General features: G+C 40.0%; 1 protein-coding gene across 2 annotated transcripts in view; it reads right to left on the reverse strand.

Moving 5' to 3' along the window:
• The window catches only part of ATXN1 (ataxin 1), a 266307-nt gene that overhangs the window by 185471 nt on the left and 60989 nt on the right, over window positions 1-19847 (reverse strand). Inside the window, exon 1 of one of the 2 annotated variants that reach the window (XM_054985763.1) lies at window positions 8128-8240. The exons of the other annotated variant lie outside the window; for it this stretch is intronic. The gene's annotated coding sequence lies outside the window, so the exon portion shown is untranslated. Of the gene's footprint in view, window positions 1-8127; window positions 8241-19847 lie in introns of those variants that run through there. 2 annotated transcript variants of the gene reach the window in all.

Consider the following 19847-nt stretch of genomic DNA (forward strand, 5'->3'; position numbering starts at 1 on the left):
GCGAGAAAAGGCTACAGAGCACCTTGGCAGATAGCCAGCTGCGGAAATGGTTTAACAATATACTTCCAAACCTATTTGTCTGCAGGGCTCACTAATTTTTTCTGATGTAGATGGTTAGTGACTTCAGATCTTGAGCCAAAATTAAAATCAAGAAAGACTGCACTCATTTTTTAATATAACACTGTCAAAGTAAGGCAACGTTTAAGCCAAATTAAAATTATTGCTATTAATAATTTCTTCACTACTTTAAAGAGCTTATCTTCACCACAAGGCTATGTTTGCCATAGTGCAATTTTGCTCCATGCTACTTTAGTTTGTAAAGTTAGAAATAAGGTCCAAGCCAGATGAGGTGCTAGAAGACTTGTGATCAGATCCTCCAAGCCATTTTCCTGATGCAAAATGTTACAAACTCATCCCTAAAATTTGCCATTTGCCCAGGAAGAGGAGGGCACAGGTACCTATCTGGTACCCAAGCTGCACCTTGGAGGATGGCAAGAGCAAAGGATTAACTCCTCTCTCCGCCAGCGCTACTGCCCCAATCCAACTGGTCTCCTCTGCTTTACAAAGTGTCTGTTCGCCCTGAGGCTGTAATCTCACAACTCACTCCCCCCCCCACTCCCCCCCCCCAGCCTTTAATCTTTGAGGCCAAGTATAAAAAAAATTGTTGCCCCAGCCAAGGAAAATACAGCAATATGTGCCCTTCTTTTCTCCTTCAGGAAAATGTTTTTTGAGCAATGGAGGTGCAAGGAGGTCAGCCATCACAGCATAAGAAATTGTGCTTCTCCACAATAGAGTTCTGTCTACAATGGATATCCCTCTCTGGTTTTTTTTGTAAAAAAATCCGTTTTTAGCACAATGGAAGCGCAGCTATTACCCATGTCACTGTGATATCCTCCCTCCATTCTGGGTTTCAGTTCTGGGAATATCACACGTTTGCAGCACTGTATTTTGTAGCTGGGCAAATGCCGATGCCTCCTCCAGAGAGCCTATCTTCTGCTGCTCCCCCTGCCGTCCGGAATAGGGTTCTGCAGTTGTTATACTACAAGTGATGGTGACAGGCAAGACAATTTCCCCTGGATGGCTGCAACCATTTTGTGACTTAAATCAAAACATTTTCTAGTTGATCAAAACGATATTGTAAAGACAAATGGGGAGGTAGGTTCATTTTGACATCATATTGCATTTTTTAAAAAGGGCACAGCTCTTCCCACAAGATTTTCAGAGAATATCCCCCATCATTTAACTCATTGTTTGTTTTCATGTTATTTATTTTCCCAAGTTGGTATGTGTACATTTACAGCACTAGAGTATACATCAGCTCAGATCTTAACTCAAAGTGTCTCTTAAGCTGTGCAATTTACATATAGATTGGATAGCACACTACTGGTTCAACTCAGACATTCTGGAGGATCAGGAATGAGACACGGACTCACAACACACTCCCTTCTTCACACTGCCATTGCTTTGTGTGTGTGTGTGTGTGTGTGTGTGTGTGTGTGTGTGTGTGTGTGTGTGTGTGTGTGTGTGTGTGTAAACTGCTGTCAAGTCACAGCTGACTCATGGTGACCCATACGGTTTTCAAGGCAAAAGAGGTAATTTGCCATTGCCTGCCTCTTTGTAGCAACCCTGAACTTCCTTGGTGGACTCCCATCCAAGTATTAAGCAGGGCTGTCCCTGCGTAGCTTCCAAGTTCTGATGAGATCAGGGTAGCCTGGACCATTCAGGTCCATAATTTGCGATTGTACCTACTTGTGTGTGCCTTGTTAGACAGAACTGCATACCATGTTAATCATGATTTTCAAATCTGGACGAGTCCTTTCCATAGTCTGCCAGTGTAGATATAACAGCAAACTATAGTTTGCATCACAGCAAGAGAAGAGGGAGTGTACCACAACAAAAGAGGAGAAGTATGAGCCTGAGACCTGTCCAAGGCTTAACCTGCATAGTGCCAAGCCTTGACCTGGTATTGTATCTCAACCATACCTGGATCACTCTGACAGCAATGATGGATAACTATTGTGTCAGGAAGTCCTAACAATCAACAATCCTCCTACATTATTCCTCCAATAATGCAGGAGGAAGAAATCTGTTTGTCTGTGCTCATGTTCACACCATTCAAAAGTATGCACACTGTTGAATGAAATGTTTGGAAACTGCCCAGATTTTTTCTGGAGAACATTTGTCAAAACACTTCACCTTCTGCAGTTGGAGGCACAGTTGACGAATGTTACTTCAACTTCCAAGTCATCTAAAGCTTGCACTGTAGCTAAATACTAAGGGGAAATTCAGAGTTACAACAACTTATCCAATGACAGCTGAGTCCAAGAAAGGGGGAAATTTCCATGCCATCTGAGTTGAAAAAATTCCAGCGAAAGAGATGGGAGAAATACTTGCAGAGCACAATTTTCCACCTTCACAGGTAAAATGAAGCAAACTACTGCTTCAAGAGTTACACAACACCACAGCATAATAATGTTACAACAGCCATGGTAGTTTAAACTTCCTCAATAGCAGTGTGCAAATACATATGAATATACTTTCCTACATTTGTCAAAGAAAACTAGGCATACTTTAAAATTTCCCTAATTCTCACAGTAGGTCAAACATCAAGGAATAAGCTTCACAGAAGAGTACCATGCCCCATTAAAGAATGCTGAAAGCTGAAAACTTTACCATCTAGGACACTTACTTTTACTTTGAAGACATTCCTAACACCACCATGGCACAATCAAAAGAATAACTACTTTAAAAACAGCTGTAAATTCGAAGCTTATCTCACTGAAGCAACGTGTTGCAATGCTGTAATCATACTGTTTCAGCCACATACCAAATCCCTATTCCATCTTCCTACCAGCTTCCCCCCACACATACACACATACTCATTCACATAAACAAACGAATAATTTCTGTGATGTGACTGGCAGCCTGGACTTTTTCTCTCTTATTTCCAAAAAAGCACACACTTGGAAGATATGCATCCAACAAAACATAATCTAAACTAAACTCCAATACTCGCCACCCCCCCCCCAAGTTTATCAAATTCTCACATCCCTTCAACATGGTTTCACTGGGAACCAAGTTTAGCAGGAAATGTTAATTAGTTGAAAAAAATTAAAGTCCTCTAGGAGATACACTGAGTATCTTAGAAGAGACATGGGAATAGTGGAAGATAAATGTATTGTGACCACCTAAAAGAACAAGAAACCTGTAATTAAGAGCCAAAGAACTAAAATTACAGAGAGGAAACCCAAACTACGTGTTCTCCAAGGCATCCACTTATCAACAACTTTACCAATTACAAACTGAAAGTATGAGTAAGTGTGTGCATGCATATAGTTTGCATATATTAACATAATATTAATTGAGAAATGTTATCAATCATACTGTTATGTAATCTCTTGCAACGACAGGATTTTTTTCCTTTTCTCTACAGTCAACTCACACATTCCACATAATTTTTATCAGTTAGCCCAGCAAATAACAAGAACAACATTCGATTTATATACCATCCTTCAGGACAACTTAATGTCCACTCAGAGCGGTTTATGCTATAATGACCCCCACATCAAGACGCCCGGTGAGGTGGGTGGGGCTGAGAGAGCTCCAGAGAACTGTGACTAGCCCAAGGTCACCCAGCTGGCTTCAAGAGGAGGAGTGGGGAATCAAACCCGGCTCTCCAGATTAGAGTCCTGTGCTCTGGTTTTAAAAAAGAAAAGGAAGCCCTGCCTCAAGAAAACTGACAGTGCAGAGTTACATCCTACTAAGACTGATGAAGTCAATGAGTTTAGAAGGTATAATTCTGCTTAGAACTGCACTGCAAGATACCAACTTTAGTGCAATCCTAAAACGAGTTATTCCAGTCTAAGACCATTGGTTTCAATGGACTTAGATTAGCGTAACTCTGATTAGGATTGCACTGCTTATGTCAGTTATCTACAACATAATCCAGTGATAAAACTGCCCACTCGGTGAGAACAACAGCTTTTGAACAATTCGTATGAGAAACTTGTCTTGAAAATATTGCGAAGAATACTTGTTTTTATTTTTGTTTCTGGTATATATTTTTGCAGTATAAAATACGGCAATATGAATATGCAAAAATGACAGATAGGATAGGACAAGGCAGAGATTTGTACATTTCAAATCTCTGCATATTGCATTTGTATACCCTATTGCATTATTTACTGAATGTCCCTGCTGTTGACTATACTGACTGTGTAATATGCCTTGAACATTAGTGACAAAGGTGGACTATAAAAAATGTCAATAAATGAATAAAATACATTTCTGTAGACCAGCTTGAATTGACAGTGTAAGACTTTTTTAAAAAAGTAACGACCAGTTAAAAAATAAATACAGTCAACTGAATACTCAAAATGATGAGAGTCAAATATGTAAAACAGCAGAATGTTAAAACACAGGTTTATGTTAATTACAAAAAGCCAAAATCATAATCCAGTCCACACCTTTGTCCAGTAATGCACATCTGAAGCCCATATACAAACACAAGGGATTGAAGGATGGACAGATCCACAGCATGGGAATCCTATGCATGGAGTAGCATGCCCAGAGATGGGGCCAAGGGAGTGGCTATGTACTGGATCTGGTCAGTTAAATGTTATGAAACAGTGATAGGTACGCAAATATTAATGTCATGTCTATGTTACTCACAATACTAAACCATTCTTTTAGCTTTTGTTTAGGACCCCAGAGATAGCAGATATAGCAGGAGGGAGGAGGGAACCTAGGACTTACTTGTCCCGATCTCCGCATGTGTTCCTGGAGAGGCACGATGGCACCTCTTCCAGGAAGTGACAACATCTTGTTGGCAACAGGTGTGCTCCTGTGCTTTGCACAGGGCTAATTCTGGTCCTGTGAAGCACAAGGGCATGCCCGCAGCTGGTTCGATGACATCACTTCAGGAAGGAACACTGTCACGCCCTGCTGGAAGCATGCCCGAAGAGCACTTTCCTGGGTTGCCTACTGGTGACAGGCGATCTCTGGGGGAGGGGTTGTCACCTCCCACCAATCGCCAGTGATCGGTGGGCACCGGGGCAAACCCTTGGGAGATTCCCTGCCACCAGCAGGCAACTCAGAAGCCTATAATGTTTTTTAGAATGAAGTTAAACAAATTAAACATGACTATGAAATGCAACGCTTAGCCTTCAGATGCGGTTCATGTGCATGTTCCTATATGAAGAATGAGTGAAAGAGCACGTTGGTGTGTTCACCCATGTCCCTGCAACTCTAGTTAAAAACACTTAGATGCATTCATTTCTGTATCTGAAATCAATTGGTATCATGAGTTTATTAAAATGCCAGAACCCCATCTATATAAGGTAATTCATTACAAGAGGAAATATTTTAAATATAGTATTAGAGAATCTTCTTCTTTATTGGCAAACCTTACTAAAGGATGCTTTCCAATGACCTTGAAATCAGAGCAATACACATCTTGAGATTTTTAAAAAAATTTCTTCACTGTCTACACTGTCCCTACTCAGCTCCTGGAGGAGCTTATCTAAGGATTCCTGAATTGCAGAATTCCAGGAGTGCAAACTTGCCATTCTAAAATGCTTCCCCCATACTGTTCGTGATCTCCAAAGAAGCTGGAGTGACAAGAAAAAACTATCTTCCTCCCTCAGAAGAAGGGGGTGGGATATTCCTTCCTTACCCTTGAAGTTTTTTGAAATTCAGTAGAATATATTTGGAGCTAATCCACAAGAGAAGAGAGCAGTCAAATCCCAAATATGATGGAGCTGGAAGCATCCAATTATCCCTTATTTTCAAAAAGGGCAACTTTCCTCTTTAGATGCAGAAATTTTTCACAATTCAACCGCTACTTCGGAATGTCCTATAGGAAACTGATGTTTGAATTTCCCAGTAAAATGCACAAATTTTTGTTATTATGAAACAAAAAGTATTTTCCTATTCTATGGTTACTCTTTCTCCCCAAAACAAACAAATAAAAGTGTATATGCAAGCCCATACATTCATGTGCATATAATATGGGGTTTTAAATTTTATACTGGACTATAAAATACAGCTCTGATTCCTCCCAAAGTACACTGCAAGAGACCAGTTTGGTGGTCCCAAGTTTTAAATACCAAGGGGAAAAAATGATAACGGGGCTGGAAAATGAAAACCAGGGTGAAAAAAAACATAAACCCCTTCACTACAATTCATACTGAAATGTCTTTTTCGTTTTTTAATTACTAAACCAAAATAGCACAACACAGTCTGAGTCACAAAGCTGCTAATTCTGGTACTATTGAAACGTTCCAGTGTCATTCACAAGCACAATGTGGAAAGAGGACTTTATTTTGTTTTAATCATGCCACTTAAAAACCTCTCAAATGAAGAGAGCAGCATTATACCAGCCAAAATAAGAAGAGTGACAAAACAATTCAAAGTTACAGAAGTATTTTGATTTGTTTCAACAAGGTGATGAAGAATGTATAGTTTAAATCCACCCACTTTCTTTGAAACTCCGGCATTCTTTTATACCTTCACTGCCAAGTAAAGGGCTCTCTAGTCATCCTCCTCCAAAACAACTCTGCTGCCTGGTCAGCAACAAGATGAAAAGGGGCTTACCAGGAATCATATCCAATATAGCAATTCTTGCATTCTCACTGTTCTGCATACAATAAGAGACTTCTGATTACAAAGGCATCAAGTGCCTAGCTACTTACAAACACACAATGGACTATGCTTGGACATACATTACATTTTTGAGGCTTTCATCCTATCTATAAAATGCAGAAGCTGTCTTCTTTGCATAGCAGCCTGGAAGTAAAATGCAGTTTGGAAACAAAACCCTTTGAGTGCGCCTGTATAGCTGTTACCCAGTTTCTAAACTGGTACAGGGCTAAACTGAAAGTATGGGAAGAACTACCACGCTGTCTGTGCACGATCCCAGTGCTCCCACCCAGGAAGGCAGCCTGAACTTCTGCTTCTCAGTATGGTTGGGAGGACTGCAGGGAGGAGACAGACAGCCTGCAGCATCATTCTGCTGGAGAAGGAGCCATCTGCCAGGAGGCAAAATTGCATCAAAAGATGGTGCCATGCTACCCCCACCACCAAAGCAAGATTAACCCTCCTTGAGGAGCCCAATCTTTCTATTCACACTTGGGAACTGGATGGAACCCATCCAATCTTCCTGGCTGTCTGATGTGAAGTCGTAGATCACAGGACCCCACACAGGCCTCTGAAATGCAGAGAGAAAATGTAGGGGTGGCTGGCCCCGTGCAACAAGAGTGCCTCCACCCTTTCTGCTGGGGTGGAGTTTCTGATGGGCTCAGTAGAGCTGACTTTGTTTCTGCCTTTTCCTGGGCGGTGTGCTCTGGTGCCCCCACCCCATCTTCACCTGCTGCGTGGATAAGAAAGAATCATCATGACAGACTTTTTATGTTAAGCTTGCAGGGGCCTAAACAGAGACAAAGTAGACATAGCAAAAAACAAAAACTGAGAAATATAGATGCAAACATTAAGCATTTACCAATTTTGGGAGGTATTATATATATTGGCCTGGGCCTACTATTTATATTCAGATTCAACCCATACATGATGGAAGCAACCTAGATGTTCAAATTCAGATCTGTCCCATCTGATTCTAATAGCAAACCACATCTGTAAAGCAGGGGGGGTGATAAACTTCCCCTGTGTAGGGTCCCACTGTCTAGAGGCAACACTTCACTCAAGCAGTCTGGACTGTACCCTTCCAATTAAGCTCATGTATGATTTATTATTATTTATTTATTTCATTTTACCTCCCCCCACCACCTTTCTCCCTAATGGGGACCCAAAGCAGCTTACATCATTCCCCTTTCCTCCATTTTATCATTACAACAACCCTGTGGGGTCAGTCAGACTGAAAGTGTGACTGGCCCAGTACGGCCAGCTGGAGGGAGCAGACTGGAGAGAAGTAAGCTGCATACAATCTGACCATACCACTCCTTTGTGCTTTTAAAATCCGCTCAACCCTTCTTTTTTATGTGATCTGGGTTCCAACGACACATCTGCAGCTATCATGTCTGGTTTAGCCCTCAGTACTTCAGCATCGCCTTTGCAAAATGGGATCAATGCCTCTCTTGAGACAAATGTATCAAAACTGCTCCCATTACTTACTTCAAATGCTAGGAGTGTTCCCAGGTGCAACAATCAGACCTCTTCCCCCCCCCTTCTTCCACCACTTGCTGCAGCACTTTATTCTGAAGTCTGTGCATTAAAACTCCTTCATTGTGCTCCAGGATGCTACAATTAAAAACAAAACAGGAAACATTCAGAAGGGAAATGTCACTTCAAGTGGTTGGTGGGGAAATCCCTGACCCATCTGTAATACATTTCTGATAACTTAAAGCAAGCAACCTGAAAGAATAGTAATTAGGTGGTCATATTTGTACACTGTGCTTTTTGTTATCTCAGTAACCTTAAGGATTTTTTAAAAAGATGCTGCCAGTTAACTGGGCTCTTAATCATTAACTTTTTATCAACTGCTGACCGAACAGAATATGCACACATGGAGAGAAGGAGCTATTGCAGAGAAATCATTAAAATATCATTGCGAAAAGCAAGATGAGCGATGACACGGATAAGTAAATCAAATGAATTATAACATCTTCATTACCCTATATAATGAGACACATTCTCACTTTCTTCCCTGTATCAGCACCATGACCACATCAAAGACAATCAGCTTTGAATCTACCTAGACTTTACTTTTATTTAAATTACCAGCTTTTTGGTGCAAAAGAGACCTCCTCCTATAAGGACTCTTCCTGTGTAGTTAATTCAGCACTATCTAATCACCTAACTCTGGTTCTTTTGCACACTAAATAAGCAAAAAAAAAAGCCCTCACCATACACTTAAATTATTTAAACATTCCCTTTACCCCTCAGCAGAAGTGAAACTCGCTGTGCCATTTAACAGCTACCCTGGGCCTTACCTAGGTAAGCTTTGCTTTTTTTTTTTTGCTGCCTGCACAGTGGTTTCTCAGTGTGATTTAGACTTCCTCCATTAAAAGAAATATTCTTTTTGGAGAGCTCAAAATGCAAGTGCCCTGTTGCTTGGAAATGAAATTACCTTGGCAGTCTCCAGGAGATATTTCATTGCATCAGTATCACGAATTCCAAGGTGGGAACTTTGTTAGTTTGCAGTAATCAAAATGATAAAGTGGCTGTGAAACCTTGGAAGACTAATTAATGTTTTGTAGCATAAGCTTGTGCAAGCCAGAGTCCACTTTGTAAGATGCATGAAGTATATTACATTCATTTGGTAGAGATTTATACATTTAACTTTGAAATGCAATGGGGGTAAAAAAGAATTATTATAAGGACTGGACAGAAGGTCCGCAAGGTTCCCAGGACAAGATAAATAGCAATTAATTAAGCACTATTTAATCATCTTGTTGTGCTCTGTACATGAATAGCATATATCATGTTAGAGGATGTGCAAGCAAATGAGCCATTGATTGTGTGGCTAATAGTGGGTCCTATGACAGTGTCACTTGATCAGAGACAGAGACGGCACTGGAATTTGTTGCAAGGACTAGAAAACACCGTGGAAGCCCTTCGCCCCACCTGTTGCAGTCCTGATCCATTCTTGAAGTCAACACAGGAAGCACCATCTTCAGACTTAAGCGGCTTTGTTTCCCCTTAGTACTGTTATAATATAGTCAAATCTAACTGGCTATACAGTATAGTGCCATAATGACATTTACGATGTGATCCCTGATCAGCTGGGATCATTCGTGAAAAGTGAATACAGCACCAAACTGCTGCCAGTTCCTCAGCAAAAAGTAAAATCATCAGCACTCAACAGTCCTTAGTATTTTTTATTGGCTAGCTTCATTATTCAACAAAACAATGTCCTTAACCCCCTGTGCAGCAAATGTCCCAACAATTAAGTACTTTACAGTGTAATCCTAAGCAGAGTTACACAGGGTTGCCAAATACCTGAAGTAAAAAAAAAAGGACATGTCCCTTTAAAAAAGGGGAAATGTGATGTAATTTACTGCATGATGTTATTTACCTCCATGGCATGAAAACTCTCAGCTGCCCATTGAGCCATTTTTCCTCAGACCTTCTGGGAACCTTAAGTTACTGACTTCAACAGACAGAAGGGTATAACTCTTCCTAGGACTGTACTGTATGTTTTAATGCACTAAATCTACCGATCCATATAAATGACCTGCCAACATCTTTTCCACACTGTGACACTGAGAGATCTCTGTCTTTTGGTGCTACACCTCTGAAGATGCCAGCCACAGCTGCTGGCGAAACGTCAGGAACTACAATGCCAAGATCACGGCGATACAGTCCGGAAAAACCACAACAACCATCGTTCTCCGGCCGTGAAAGCCTTCGGCAATACATGATAGCTTCAGTTTTGTCATTTTAGCTCCTAGAGAGAATTCAGGCTTGATGTGATCTAGAACCCACTTATTTGTCTTTTTGGCTGTCCATGGAATCCGAAAACTCCTCAAGCACCACATTTCATATGAATCAAATTTTCTTCCTGTCAACTTTCTTCATTGTTCAACTTTTTTTTTATTGTTCAACTTTCATATCCATGCATAGTAATAGGGAATACCATAGTTTGGATTCCTACTATTGAATGTCAAAGTGGAAATGTGAGAAGATTTCAATTTTATTGGCTGCCTATATATGCCAGTAACATAACGTCAACTATTGGATTTTGTTCATCAAAATTGGGGTAGTCAGGGAAGACCACCTTTCAGATAAAGACAGAAATCAAGCTCTTTACATCATGTTGATATTTATTAGCATAAAGAAATCACGGATTCCTTTCAATGTCTGCCCAACATGGGAATGTCTGTAGCCATGCTGCACTTTTCTACCAAACGTGTCTTACATATTATTTTGCAGCAGCTTTCTTGCGCTGATTTTATTTCTGCTTTCCTTTGCTTTCTAACTTGCAGCCATTCTGTGGTGCAATGCTCATCACTACATATTGTGGGACATTCAGCTTCCTCCATTTAACAGAGCAAATGCTAAAGAGGAGACAGATGCTTTCTTCGGCAGGAAGTCCTGTCCTTTGCACTTTTCGATCTATATGTCTGCACACACAATAAATACCAAGTGACCTCATTCAGACTGAATCACGTTACTCCACGTGATCATTTACTAAATTCAAAGGAAAATGTTTAATCTAATGCTTAATAAAACTGAAACTTTTGCTGGGTCATGTCTGTATTCTCCTCAGCAGTTCTTCCAGAATCCTCATAACAAAACTACTCTGTCAGAAACTGAATGAATATTACTGCAGACACTAGATTATTTTACTGCCACAGTAGTTTATACTTTACTACCTTAAGTAGTTTAGTTAAATTAATTTGCATTCTATGAAAAAGTATATCAGCAGGAAGCTTAATTTTTTATTACTTCGTTTGGGTTCATTGCTGTTTCTTCTCTCTGCAGTTTGATGCTGGATTACTACTAAAGATGGCCACAAACCGGAAAAAAACCCGAACCATGCGGTTCAGTGCATTTCACGAACCATGAACTTTCTCGAACCTGTCTCGGTTTGCGAACCGGTTTGTTTGGTTTGTAAAAATGTCACATCCAGGTCAGCAAATTGTCACTTCCGGGCCAGCAGAAGATCTGTAGGAAGTCCATTCCCTGTCGCCTAGGAAACTGATTGATCAGCACCAGGTTGTCTGCAGTGATGAACCAAAAAAAGGAACCAAACAAACCAGCCTAAAGTTCATAGCAGTTCGTTAGAAATGGGCTCTGATGAACCGCCAGTTTGCGAATCACGAACTGGCCTGGTTCGTCACCAGGTTCGTATTTCGGTTCGTGCCCATCGCCAATTACTACATTGGCGCAGCAAATTATTCAGCCTCTCTGAATCTCCATACACCCATTATGATTAATTCCCTGATGTTTAAAGTCACATATGGTCTTAGTTCAGACATAACATAAAACCATGGTTTTAGCCTGTAAAAGCAGGATGCAATCGGTAGACAATAATTTAAATTAAATTCTCATTTGCTGCGACAAATTCTGATTCTTCACTCTTTCCCTTGCCTCTCCCCTAGAGAACCAAGCTGAAATCCCAGCCCAAATTGCTGTGAGGGTTGTACAGGGGGAGAACAGGGAAGAACAGAGAGCCAGGAGTTCTGACGTCATACAAAACCATTGATAAGACTTACTGTACTTGTTAAGAAACCAACTTAAAACCATGGTTTCAGATTCCGGTTTGACATTTTCTAATTAACCATAGTGTGTACTGTGGGCTGCACTCAGGTGATTACACTAATCATGGTTAAGTTAATGAAATGATCAATCCACTTGTATTTTGTCATAATTTAGCATTATGTCTTAGCTGAACCAAAAACTTACATATTCTAGCAAAACAGCAATAAAAATCCATTCTATCTATAACTTAACATACTTTGAATAGATTACTAGCACTATTAAATAACTTTTCAGTCAAGTATGGTCTACAGAAAGAGCAAATGAGATGATAAAACTGTGAGATCTGTTTCACTTATACCTACAGATGAAAGACTGAATAACTCAGTGTTCCCGGTTTTTTTTAAAAGCCCTTCCTGCCCCCCAAAATAGATTTATTCTGAAAGATTCCAGTACAGTCTTTCCTACATACAAAAAATAGTAATCTTTTCACACAGGGGAAATGTTTAAAAATGGCAAGTTGGCAACCATACTATCACCAGAAATTTGACACAGTATGTTTTTTGCTACTTCTTACATTGCTTGTATAGACCAGGGTTCATATTTGACCAATGAGGTGTCAAATTACATTTCAATTCAGAACCTGCCACGTTTTATATTTAATACTTCTTATTTTTCTTTATTTAACAAAATATATTCAGAAGTTCTCTAATTCATGCCATTCCTCTCTCAAGACATAAATGACAGAACTAAAACCAAGCTAGTAATCATCAGGACTTATTCGAAGTAGGATACTAGTTCTTGTTGGTAATGAAAAACCTGAAAGTGCTTATATTTTGAGATTTTCAAGACAAAGTCTTAGCAATAACAAAATACAAACACGGAAGAATAAACTTCTTCCAATTCAGTGGAAAGAGAAGAATTAGTTAAGAGTATTCATTTTTGGAAGCTGAAATTGCTTTTCTGAACAAAGAGCTATCCGGGACTCAATTTCTAAGATGTAGTGCTTGCTAATTGCAATGGCTGGCATTGTATAAATTAGCATTTTACTCTTATTCCTTTTCATATGAATTTCTACATCTGCATCATGAGGATTATCTACTGCTTGTTACTTCAGTATAATAATATTCATAGTAGTTGGCCCTGTAATGTGATGACTCAATCACTGAAACAAAGATTTATTACCTAGCAGAGTGGCTTTCACAGGCAATGTAACATTTTTAAAAATAACTGTAGTATATCAAAACTACAAAAGATAACTGCGCTGCTTCTGTAATAATGATGATTCTGTTGCAATGTACTTTCAGAGAAAGGGCATTTGACCTTTGACCTTGAGGTCTCATATTCATAGGCTCATCATAGGTTGAAGGCGACTTGAAGGCACACAACACACACACCTTTGATCTTTAGCTCCTCCCTTATTTCCCCATATTCCACCTCAACTTCTGCAGCACATTTCCCTCAGTATAACATTTTTATTAAACATGCATTTCCAAACAAATAAGCAGTTTATAGCAAAATAAGAGGAGTACGTTAAAATGTTTTAAAAGTAACCAATAAGACATAGCAAATAAACTCTATCTGGTATCAATAAAATCCCACCAAATTTCTGAATAATTTCAATTGATATCTAAAAGAAAAACAGACTAGGCACTTAACCAGTATGCCTGGGGAAGTGTGGGTGCCAACACGGAAAGGACCTGTCTGCCGCAGCAAGGCACCTCATTCCTGAGGATGACAGAATCTGAAGCAGGTCCCAGAAGACGATCTGAATGTAAGGGCAGCTTTATATGGAAGCAAATAATTCTTCAGATACCCTATGACTCAAAAGATCTAGTGCTTAAAATGTACCTTTGACATGTCCCCCCCCCCCCCGAACAGTGAGGATATTTAAATAGTTACGTATAATCAAATCTATAAGTCTTAGTCAATAGCTTGACGGCTGAATTCGGAACCAAATACTTTTCCTAAAAGCATTTTAGAAGGCATCTTCGCATATAAAACACTGCAGTATCCAAGCTTGACAACAGTAAAGCATAGCTAACATGAGATTCTGCCAGGAAATACTATTTATAAATAAAACTTAACCAAAGTTAAGCAAATATCTTTAACTCGCATTAGAAGACATTCTAGCTCAGGGAAACCATGCTGGCATAGTAAAAGCTTTGCACTGAAAAGACATTACCACCAGCTGAATCATCATGCTGGTGGAGTACTATCAGAGTAAGGGGCAAAAATCTGATGGTGCTGGAAAATGACAAGTTGGAATCCTATGCAGCCTGTGCAGGTTTCCTTTTCCTGAAACAGTATGAAATCCATATAGTGTTAGCCATTCTCAACCATTCAGTCAACAAGACTTAACAGGTACTGGCCACACCACAATTCTTTGTCTTTGATGTCATTCTAGAGGCTGTTCTACATGGACATCTCCCTCGTCAAATGGTGGTACTGACCCAAGACGCTATTGTATTTCATGAAGGGTTTTGTTTTCGTCTGCCTGACTATGAGCTAAGTTGTTGTTCCCACCCTCTGCTCTCCACCACCCCTCATCTAGCCAGCAAGGAGGAAAGGCAAGGGAACAGGATTCCAGGGTGCATCACCCCAGGAGCACTCCCATGCTTCACAAGGGCCCGGTGCAAAGCGCACACATAAAGAGAACAAAATAGGTGAGTGCCAAGTCTCCCCCACCAGGAGCGTAAGGGGACCTGGCAACCCTGTGGAGGATGTATATGTCCCAGTTTAGATGATGTCATGGAGTCACTTGGCCATAGCCATCTGCTGACTGGCATCTTCTGCGCACAGCTAATGGGAGCTTTGTCAATGCATAGTATTATGATTGGTGGGTGGCAGCAGAGTTAACAGGAACATTGTGTTGTTACACTGGCACTTGCTTCTGCTGCTGTTGACTTTCTGCTGAGCATCGTTTCATGACTATATCGCACCACGGTTAATGGCTGACTTATTGGCTACCAATGTAATATGAACAAAGGATTGTCTACCCCCCCCCTTCTAATATAAACAGGATTGAAAAGCACTTAATTCTTACTGGTTTGGAACCTCTAAGGAAATAATATTGCTAGCTGCAATAAATCCCATGCATCCACTAGGATAAAATTTATAGTTTCTCTGGTAAGTGTACACATTTCACACTACGTTAACGTAATTCTTCATTTTACTTTACTCACCACCCCAACTTATTCACTAGGAATCTGAGGGGAGGGAGGAAAAGTTAATAAAAAAATTAAAATAATCTCTTGCTATCTAAGGGTTATAACATTGTATTATACCTCTTCTTACAAACGCTCTCCATTTGTGATCACTGCTGCAACCACTGGACAATGCCATCTACCAGAAGCTGTATGAGAGAGCCAAACTGACTGACAGTTTTCCACTAAGACTCAATGTCTATATAGAGATTCTTATGTTTGCTGTGATATTGTATTGATTTGCTGTAATTGTTTTGTGCACTGCTGATTCTGTTAGCCGCTATGAGAAAGCCAACAAAAAGGCAAGCATACCAAACAAAACAAAATAAAATATAAACTATAATAGTTTTATTTATATAGTGGCCTTCTCTATTACCTGTGCTCTGGGCACTTTATAGAAGGTAATAAAGAGTTTAATAGAAATAATAACACCTAAAAATATTACAATGTGTTTTATACACAGAAAAGAAGTAGGACTAGAAAAGACACACCACTGAAAAATCAACAGCAGACAGTAGACATTTAAGAACCAACTGTATTAATATATAACAAAATTCTAATCATCTTTACAGGAGCAAGGAAGACAAAAATTGGCATATTTATTTTTCATTCATAGATTAGTCATGGTAACATTATCAGCCCTTTGTGAGGCTCCAATCATGAGAAGGAAACAGTTCTCTGACACCCTGTGTTCTAGCTCAGTGTTACTCATAGGATACAATCTCCCATGCTTTGTATCCAAACAGATTCAGAAGACCTAGACATGAATTAGTGATGCAGACTTACAGTCTCAAGAAGGATATTCTAACTTCTCCCTTTGATACTGTGGGGTGAAAGACCTGCCATTAAAACAAATACACCATTGTTTGTCTTTGATGGCTGTGTTGGTCCAAGATCCATGGCACACCATGAACCAGAGACTGAAATTCTTGGGTTTGCTGTGGGAAGCCCCCCCCTCCCCCCCCTGTTTTGAACTTCAAATTCTGAAGATGCTGAGCAGAAGTTTAATGGTGCATTAGGGTGAGACGAAGGCAGTCTGGCATGGTCCCTCTTCATAAGACAATGTTAGTGACACCTCTTATCAAGTATGGAGATGCTGCCCAACAACATTTTTCTGGCAGCTGGGTCTAGGAATGATGTCAGCCATGGCATGGCTGGTTCCAAAGTCTAATGCTGTTCCAGCTTTGTCAGCATTCTTCAAAGTGGTATTTGTAGGCTTTCCAGCATTATTAAGCATCATGCCACATTTGATGCAGCATTATGAGGCTGTTCCCCATGCCTTACTCTCTCTTTCAAACTGGACTACGGCTCCAGTGCCTGCTGCCTCATTCCTTATTGCAGGAGAGAGTGACGTTTATGAGTTCTAAATTCCCTCCAAGGCAAAGAAGCACACTCTTCCCAGTTGTTCCTGTTCCTCAACTCTTCAAGGGTCTCTCAAGAATCACTGAACTAACAAGTTTAAATGGAGGGGAACAGAAGAATGTATACAGTACTGAAAATAAACTACAACATTTTGAATTGCAGAAATACTCGTTTGGATTTTTGTTAGATCCTGAAGATCGATCTGGAAAGATTTTTGCACACAAAAAAGCAGGTACATATCATCGGTTTTGAGTTTTTTCACATTCCACCCCCACCCCGAGAAACATTCCCAAGGAAATTCAAGGAAGGAAAACCCACACTGGAACTACATTTAAATAGATGTTAACATTCCATTCCTCAGCATCAGTGTGAGCATGTCCAGGAGTAGGCCAGCATTAAAACCCGACGACACTGGCATCACCACATTACAGCACAAAGTATGATGCTGCACAAAGGACAGAGACTTGACAGACAGACTGAACCTTAGAAGAATTCAGTTTCTGAATAAATTCAGGACTCTGAGGCATTCTTAAAATGATGATGTACTACTTAAGCTGAAGTTGGTTATACAAACGTAACACATTTGAATTACTATTTGTGTTGTTTTAAGAATACTGAATATACCCAGATTATTTACACTACTACACACCCCAAATTTAAAACCCTGGCTTCTCTTCAATCTTGAACTTGATTCTGTGATCAAAGGCTAAGTCAAACACTAAAACAAGTTCAAAGCTAGAAAGCACATGACATAGACTGGAACATTCAAACAGCAGGAGAAGCAGAAAGGGGGCAAAGAGAAGAAAGACAGGGAGTGGATAATTTTCTGTTCCCTATTTCAGGTAACTATTATTCTCACTTGCCTATTTTTTGGATTACTGGCCATCCAAACAATATCACATGCAGCAGCCCAAGAAGAACTCAGTTTCTGAATAAATTCAGCAGCAGGACAAGGTTCAACACATTCTACGGGAAGGATGCAGTGATCTTAGTTGTGCCCCAGGGTGGCATTGATTTAGGATTGCCATATCATAGGAACAAAATGTTTGTCTGCAATGCCTACAGGCAACACAAATACACCCAATGGGCAGGATCCAGCCAGCTTCTAACAACGTAAGTGAAGCCTGCTGAATCAGACCGTGATCCATCTAGTTTAGCATACTGTTTCAGAAAGCAGCCAACCTAATAGACCTCCCCATTACAGCTCCTGTCCCACATGGCTTTTGTCCATTTAGGTACCAAGATCCCCAGCATAAGCTTTTTGGGTGGTTAAAGAGGACCACCTCCTCCCTTGTAAACAGTAGAAAATCTGGTTTGGATCCCACGTGCTGCCTTGTTCCATATTCATACCATAAAAACACCATCAGGGTCAAACATATGTACCTAAACCCTCCATTTCCAAATATTTAGATTGTATTTCATAGACAGCAATTAAAGTTGCTAATGTTTATATAATCTCAACAGTGTCTTTATGACTGTGGCCTAAACCGGTGGTTCTTAACCAATGGTACATACACTAGTGGTGGGATGCAGAAGTTGTCTAGGTGGGATGCAGAGTTTTCATAACAATTACTCAGAATTTGTTCTTCTCAGTCCCCATGTCCATCTGCAAGTGTGATGTGCCCTCTCCTGCTGACCCTACCTGCTATGGATTATCCATCTGTGACCTTTCGGTATGCTAGTAATAATAATGGAATACCTGTAAATATATAAATGCCTTTTTGAGGAAAAGTGGGCTTTTTGTTTCTATCATGGTGGGTACCCAGGTTCTTTGATACAGTGATTAGTGGTGTGTCAAATATGAACGGTTGAGAATCTCTGGCCTAAACAACATTATTCACAGGTGTCAGACCAATTAAGTGTTGGCCAAATATCTTTTCCTTCAAGGAAGAACCAACAAGGAAGGAACACTGGGCCCCACTCATTGGAATATATATGGAAGATATACTGGAACTGAAAATCAACACGGCTATTTAGTTATTACATAACGACTATCTCCATGTATTCTGAAAGCATTCCTGAGAAGGTAACCACTCTGTCAGAACGGGTACTGAATTCCCAAGGTTAGATTTAAGGTTCAGCAGTCACCTCTTTTAACAATGCCAGCTGTTTAAAATACATGTAACATCTTGTTCTACAAGAGTACAGTAGCTCCCAATTACTGTTAGATCTTGGTGGGAAATAGTTCACGTATATGGAAGAATATAAGCAAACAATATACATTATTCAAAGCGATATGTAAGCTCCTGCTCATTAAAGAGAAATATCAACCATCTCCATCTTCCACCCTAACACTTCACCCTTGTCTCATGGAAGTAGATTACTGTATCACCCTCTCACGCTGAGCTGTTTATGTAGTTTGAAAGCACAAATTATGCCATTAGTCATTTTTATGTGACAGTACACTGCAATTATATAACTTCTCACATTCACACAGTATACCTGAGGCAAACAGACTAGAGCCAAGCAACAAACACTACAAAAGTGAGAATATCAAAAAGTCATTATTTAAAGGCAAAAGAAAAATAAGTTGGTGTTTTATCCACTAACTTCACCTTTCATTCCTTGATAACTGGAAACTTTTTAATTGGGAGGGGGCTGGAACTTTTAAAACCTTTCCCTTCCCCAACCCAGGAATTGTACAAGACTATAAAAATAAAATAGTCTCTTTACACATGTACAGAATGCCATTGGGGGGGGGGGATCCTACGTAGATCTACTCAGAATTAAGTCCCATGTTATACAAAGGCACTTACTTTCTGGAAAGGGTCCTTAGGACTGTAACCACAGTCTCCCTGTTAACATCAACTATTTGCCACATTCCTGCAGATAGAAAGAACAGCTTCCGCGTGAGATGGCATGAGCCACGATTTCTAAGAGAAGTTTGTTTAGAAATTTTGTCAACTAGTCTTGCAGTCTGCAAGAGGGAAGGGCTGTAGCATCCCCAACCTCACACTTAGGATTTCACACCTTTTCTCAGCGTTTTTAAATAAACCAAAGAAGTTTCTAATCCCAACCACAAAGTGAGACCCAGCGCAAGCTGAAATCCCCTTCTAATGCCACTTAAATAATAAAGCCTGATGAACTGAAACATAAGAGAACTGGCAGTTAAGAAAATGATCT

This window comes from Eublepharis macularius, chromosome 7 (assembly GCF_028583425.1).
Source record: "Eublepharis macularius isolate TG4126 chromosome 7, MPM_Emac_v1.0, whole genome shotgun sequence".
NCBI classification, from domain to species: Eukaryota; Metazoa; Chordata; class Lepidosauria; order Squamata; family Eublepharidae; genus Eublepharis; species Eublepharis macularius.